Source organism: Sceloporus occidentalis, unplaced genomic scaffold (assembly GCF_023333645.1).
Source record: "Sceloporus occidentalis isolate IW3139 unplaced genomic scaffold, rSceOcc1.0.p SCAF_1, whole genome shotgun sequence".
Taxonomy (NCBI): Eukaryota; Metazoa; Chordata; class Lepidosauria; order Squamata; family Phrynosomatidae; genus Sceloporus; species Sceloporus occidentalis.
Window position 1 is genome coordinate 302,818,617 of NW_028316981.1, and position 7,160 is coordinate 302,825,776.

The window sequence follows — 7,160 nt, forward strand, 5'->3', positions numbered from 1 at the left end:
CGCATGCACCCAAAGTAAAATCCAAAGTTATGTTAGATATGTGCCCAGTACTTTCCAATAGTGGAAAGAAGCAACTGCTTTTCTTGTACATGTACAGCAATGGAAAACTATCATAACTATGGACTGGAACAGGCTGCAACCCAGGATATCCCCTTTCTTAATGAAAACTGTTTCTTTATCAGGAAGGATCCCAAGATGACAATCTATTTCTTAATTCAGACTTATTTTGTTTCAGTTGACGGAACCACAATTGTCATATGTACACACATACCACATAGAAAATAACCACATGGAAAACCACAAGCTTCCTGGCAATAAAGATGTTAACTGAAATGTATCATCCAGTCACCTGAAATCCCTCCTTATGCCTACTAATGGGGCTTACCACCTTTAGATAATGTACAAATTTCCATCAATATTCAATTATTAATCTACCTTAAAAAAACATTTATATCCTGCTCTATATTATAAGACATGGGTGGGCAATTGGGGAAAGTTAAGGGGCCACATTAGGTTCCAAAGAAACCTTGGAGGGCCACACCCCCACTGCATCCACTCCCATAAATAATAATAATTGTTTACCCCCAAATGCCCTTTCACCATGTTTTGTGACCTTCCATGTTATACCCAGGACAGACCTTTTAAAAAACAGTTAAGTGAGCAGAAGTCACTTCCTATGCACTTCCTATGTCTCAACAAAAAGACATTACTTGGGCCCCAAATGTGGTGGAAATACCCCTAACCCCTATTTAAACTTTTGGGGGGAAACATTTTTTCTTGAGTTTTGCAAACTTCTTGTAAATGTTTGCAAAACTCTGGAGGGGTCCCAAGGATTTACAAGCATGGTGGAAATGCTTTCATCATCCTTGTGCCATCTCAAGGTGGCATACAATAGAATACACTGAAGCAATCTAAACATTTTAAATTGTAAGCAGTGAGAACAATTTAAACAGTGTAAAAAGCATATTAAACAGTTTAAAACAACTGAAAATCTTACAAAACAATATCTTTGTTCAAATTCAGACAAAATCACGATAACCCAAAGGCTTGAATCAAAACCCACATTTTAGGATGGTGCTGGAATGATGAGGATTCATTCCGACAACCTTCATCCTAAAACATGTGTAGATAAGAAAATCTTGTTTCTTGTACAGCTACGTGCACAAGAAACAAGACAGATTCTGCAATCTGATTCAGACGCTTTTTTATTTTTATTATGAATTATTCTTTTTTAAAAATAGGCAAAGTACATTCACCTTTAGAAATAGTATATTCTAATTCTAATTTGAAAATGTTTCTAACTTTAAAATACACTCAGCCACAGGTTTTTTATCCACAGATTCAAGCATCCAGAGCTTGAAAATATTTATACAAATTCCAAATAGCAAACCTTGATTTTACCCTTTTATATAAGGGACACCATTTTACTATGCCATTATATTTCATGGGACTTGAGCATCCATGGATTTTGTTATCCACGGGAGTCCTGGAGCCAAACCCCAGTGGATACCAAGTGCCCACTGTATATTTTCAAGTCTTCCTTCTATCCTACATCACAACTGATTTATCTCAAAAGACCAGTTTTCATGAGCTCTTTTACTCCTTATTGTCCCAAAGGGTGCTTCATGAAATTACCATGGAATGGGCTGTGCTGGGTGGATGCCTATCATCAGGGGTGTTGGTTCCATGCCTGGACTATGAGAACCTGCAGTGAAAATCTACAAACAGCTGCTTATGTGTAGGGTTCCATGTGAATGGGATCCCTAAATTCAATTGTCAAAATATAAACATCTCTTCACGGGAACACTTTGGCACTGTAGAAGACTGAATCAGCAAAAGGACATTTGGGGATGAGGCCAATGCTGTGGCATCACTCAATAATCATTGTACCAAGAAAAGTGCATTCATGCCTGATTTCAAATATGGAGTCAATTTCTACACTATGGATTTTCTCTTTCCAGAGATATTGGCAATTCATTTTGTCCATCTCCATGGTTTTAAGTGTTGGACTATGATACTGAAGACCAAGGTTCAATTCCCAACTTGGCCATGAAATGCACTTGGTGACCTTGGGTAAGTCACATGCTCTGAGCCTCAGGGGAAGGGAATGGCAAACCTCCTCTGAACAAAACTTGCCAAGAAAATCCCATGATATGGTTTGCCTTAGGGTTGCAGTAAATTGGAAACAACTTGAAGGTACACAACAATATATAGCAAGCCACATATTCTGATTCCATAATCCTAATGATGGAAATCAGGCTGTTCCCCATGTACTTGCCAACATAAATCCTTAGCATATAGGCCATTATGCTCATTTCATTCATCCTAGTCAGTGTGAAGAATAATTAAGCGTCATGAGAGATGATGATGGCAGTTGGAGTTCAGCAACATTTGGGAGGGCATAGGTTCCCAAGTGTATAGTTCTCAGGTCTGAAAGAATGTCATATTTTGTAATAGCCTTAATTAGCTGACCAATCAGTCTGGTTCAGATACATAGCAGTCAAAATCGAGTTTGCACTTCGGTTGTTTTACCACCTAACAAATCACATGGCATATCAATCCAAGATGCATTTGAACCAATCCAAGATGCAATCCAAGTTGCATTGGAGAGGGGGGCACTTCTTTTGCTTAGAAAACTGCTACTTATTGTGTGAATGCATCCTCATATTCATTGGACCCCCTCAGCCAACCAGAATATCTTATATCAATTCTACATTCTTACATAGCGCGCATGGTGACAGTCACACACACAACTTATTGTTTTCCTCAGGACTAGAGAAAAAAGTGGGCAGTTGTTTGAGCCCATTATTCGGAACCCAAGAATCTACCTTCTAAGTCAGAACACTGGCACATTTAGCTTACTACTGTTTGCACTCACTGGCTCTCTAGGAGTCTTCCAAGCCCTACCTGTAATGAAATTGAATCTGAAACTTTCTACAGGTGAAGTATGTGCTCCATCACCAACTTATAGCCCTTCCACAGTCTGTTTCCTACACCTGCAACTGCTTTTCCACCAAGGAACTCGGGGAAGCATATGAAATTCATTTCTTCCATCACCACCCAATTGAAACCCATAACCACTTTGTCTGACCACCAGTGGGCTTCATACCTGAGTAGGGTACTGAAACAGATCTAAACCTAGTGCTCCAACCTCTACATCTTAATGGCCCTTATGGCTGATATACTGCCCAAGAGCAGCACCCACTGACATGCAAAGATCTAATGCAGTGACAAGTCAAAGGACCATTTAGCAACTACAGTGCTGCACTGCAAAACAGCATCCCCTCTTTTCAGTGCTTAATTTCTAGGAAAACTGGAGATGTGACTCAGACTTATCTGGCAACATCCTCTGATCTTCAAGCTCTTCCTATTCCTGGTGCCGGGGGGGGGGGGGGGGTCCTTCCACACATGTGATTGTGTGAGAAATGCACCATGAACACATTCAGGAGCATATGTATCTAATTTACCTCAATATTAAGCTCCAGAATTAGAAACTTATGCCAGCAATGAGCCCTCACATAATTCACCTCTGAGCTCTCTTATACTTATGACAGTTTCTCAGCATAAATTTACGTTGTAGTTTGGTTGTCAGATGATTGACAGGTTTTCTATAATGTAATGACACTTTCTAAAATCTTTTTAAATAAGGCTTAGGTCAATTCTTATTTTCAACCCAAGCTCTCTGTTGGAACTGGTTTTAGTTCCTAGCTTCCCCAATACTTCATTTGTTACCCAATACTGAGACACATTATGCTATTAGATAAATGATGTTGATGGCAAATAATGCAATAGATGGTATACAGCACCAAAATACATAGGGTCCAGCATCCCCTCACAGCCAATGGTGGACTTCAGCTCCTAAAAAACTAAGCCTATCCAGGCCATTCTTGATCCTGTCTGGCAATCCAATTCCCCATCACTGGGAGCCCCTGGGCTGGAGTGCTGGTGAAAGATAGACTTGCAAGAGTTACAGAGTGCAAAAGCAAACAAAGAAAATCAAAGTGCAAAAGTGAGACTCATTGCACAAGTGGCTTAATAACACAAGGAAATTCACTCCCCCAGTCAGTTCTGTGTCAAACTGGCAAGCTGATGCAAAAAGTATCCAGAACAGGCATTACTACAAATTAACCTTTCTATGTGAAGTCGAAGGCTTTCATGGCCGGCATCCATAGTTTTTTGGGGGTTTTCAGCCTATGTGGCCATGTTCTAGAAGTTTCTTCCTGATGTTTCATCAGAATCTGTGGCTGGCATCTTCAGATGCCAGCCACAGACGCTGGTGAAACGTCAGGAACTCTTCTAGCACATGGCCACATAGCCTGAAAAACCCACAAAAAAACTAACCTTTCTATGTCACCAACCATTAACATTTGGCCATGATGCTACCAAAGACTCCAAAACCCATCTGCCTCATGGCAGAGCCCCAGTTCACTACATCTTCCAAGCCCTTAGGGTAAAACAAAGCTTATGAGTGTGGCCTATGTGTCACTTTGTTTTTAAACAGCTACTTACATCATGTAGCTTTTTCGCCCAGTAGAAAAACTGATGCTGTTGATGAAATAATAATTTATCCTTTGAAGATGCATTGAGTATCTTCTTTGGTCTTCCCTTCTCCTTCCCTCCCTCCTACTTTTTGTATCATATAAGTTGTAAATCTCCAGTCAAATTCTTGTTTCTATTGTTTGACTGAAGCACCTGTTTATTTATTGTACAAACACTATCCCCACTAACATAATAGTTCCAGGATCAGACCAAGGGTCTACGAAGTTAAATTCAACAGGCATAACTTTCTGCACTCTACATCATTTGCTTAACTTTTATCTATAATGGACACAGGAGCCTTGGTAGGAAAGTATGACAATTCTGGAAAGAATTTCTAAATTATTGATTTGTGTTAAGAATACAAGAACAGCTCGACTGGATCAGACAAAAGGCCTGTCTGGTACAACATTCTGCTCTTCAGAGTGGTCAGCCAGAGCTCAATGAAAGTCCATATCTGAAATGTGTTACACAATTTTAAGGAGCTAGAGGTTCAGAAGATTAAAGCTGAAGCATGCCATCAGAGGTGTGCCTCAGTGTTCAGGATATGCTGATTGGGCAGAGACTCTGCTAATCCAGCTCTCATAACAATGCTGTTTTGGCTGCTCTGAACCAGCAAAGAAGTGACGCGAGACTCTGTGATATTACCCTCATTGCAGAGGAGCAGAAATTTCATGCTCGCAAGGTAGTCCTAGCAGCATGTAGCGACTTATTCATAGAAATAACACTGGAATATGTTTCCATGCTCCCATGTTCGGCCATTGTTTCCTTGCTTTGTAGTTTATTGATTATATTTATAATCCTCCCTCCATTCACCATCATCCAGAAGGGAGAGAAGGGCAGGCCAGCTCCATCAGGCCTAATCAGAGTAAGAAGAACGGCCCTCCCTCCAGTCCATCTGCCTTGGCCCAGGCCTTCGAGGGAGAGAAGATCTGCTGGACTTTTCCTCTTCCCCACCGCCATGTCCTTCTCCTTTTGTCTCCTATTATTATTATTATTATTATCCTTTATTTATATAGCGCTGTCAATTTTGTGTCTTGTCTCTTTAGATTGTAAGCCTGAAGGCAGGAAAATGTCTAATTAACAATTTGTAAGCTATTCTGATAGCCTTTTGGTTGAAGAGCAGGGTATGTATGTATGTATAAATAAATAAATAAATAAATCTCATGCCTCTCTCAGTAACCAGTCAGACATCTTGGAAGCTCAAATGCAGGGCATGATAAAAGCCTCCCCTTGCTGTCTGTCCCTTATTTCTGAGATTCACTAGGATACTGCCTGGTGAATACTGGCAAGTTTTTTAAGCCTTGCCTGGCTGTGGATTAGATTTTTTTTCAGAGGCCTGATAGACAGGCCAAAATAAAGATGCTTCAAGTCACTTTGCAAGTATGCTATTTAAATGATACATGCGTCCTAAGAGTCCAGAAGCCACAACAAAGCCACGCTCCAGTCCTAAGGACTGGAGTGCAGCTTTGGTGCAGCTTCCAGACTCTTAGGATGCATGCATCATTGAAACACCAGACCTCCAAAGTGACCTGAAGCAGCTTTATTTTGGCCTGTCTGTATAGGGTCAGAGTAAGTTTTATAGGGGCATCACATTCATGATTCATTGTCTTCTCAAATGCAGCCAGGTCTCCCTTTCAAAGAATGCATGGAAGATTGTTTAGTAGATGTGCAGGTATCTGCACAGCTTGACATTTAAAGACAATACACATACAACATCTGTGCATCATGCAGCAGGTTTTAGGTTTTTGTTCTTCGTTGCAAAAAACAAATTAAACAAATTTCCACAACACTAATGTTTTTGTGAGTAGGACGTACATACTGCTCACATTCCCCAAACACAATCTATGAACTACAGGCCTATCACCCAACTGACTCAACCATTAGAATGAAAAACAAGTACTTCTTTATTCATTCAAATGACAGACAAAAGTTTTGACTTTAAAATTTAAACACATTAAATTGCATATGCCTCTTAGCCTTCAAAGGGCAAGGCCCAAAACAATATTCAAATTACAAGAAATAAGATGGCAACTTATGGAGGGGGAAAAAGGACCTTCCTGATGGTAGGAACTTTTTCACAGTAAAACAATTATATCGTAACTTGATAGACTTTTGTTCATTGGAGGTGTCTAAATAGGTTGGATGCCCACCTCTTGAGAGTAGTTTAGCAGTAGATCCTTGGCACTAGAAGGGAGTTGCACTGGATGTTCCTGATCTCTCCAAAGATCTATTCTATGATTTAGCAGATCAGCTTTACTGTTTACGCTGTCAACTGCAAGTATGGAAAACTGAAAAGCTTAATAGTTGCAGTGGGTCTTTGAAAATGCTATAGAAAAAAATACTTATCTTAATAGTGCTTAAACCAGACATAACTTGGCTCCTGAACAACTTCATGGAAATTTCAGAAAAGCATACATGAGTAGAAGAAAAGGACTATTTTCTAGATGTATTTGAGGAATATCATGGAGAATGTAACTGCTAAAAGGTCTGTCTTAATTGGGTTTGAATTCAACATTTGTCAAAAGACAGCAGGTGTAATGGGAGGATGAAGAAAGAGCTTTTAAAACATTCCTTCACGATTCTCAATGATTCTACAAGATTGTAGAAATGCTGGAATCTAA